Source organism: Nicotiana attenuata, chromosome 3, assembly GCF_001879085.1.
Source record: "Nicotiana attenuata strain UT chromosome 3, NIATTr2, whole genome shotgun sequence".
In the NCBI taxonomy this organism is placed as follows: Eukaryota; Viridiplantae; Streptophyta; class Magnoliopsida; order Solanales; family Solanaceae; genus Nicotiana; species Nicotiana attenuata.
The window spans coordinates 36,228,390-36,228,604 of NC_031991.1; positions in this window are offsets into that span (position 1 = coordinate 36,228,390).

Sequence of the window (215 nt, forward strand, 5' to 3'; positions counted from 1 at the left end):
CTTTTCTTTGTCTTTATTTCCTTTGTTTCGATTTGTCTATTAGTTCAACTTAGCTATAGTATTCTTTTAGTTTAATTTTTTAGTATTTAATAATATAAATTTCAATTGTTGATCATCTTGGATAGCAGGTTAGTTATAAATTACGATAATACTGTTTAACGCCAATCCCTGTGAATACGATATTTTACTATGCTATATTTTTTATTAGCGAGCAT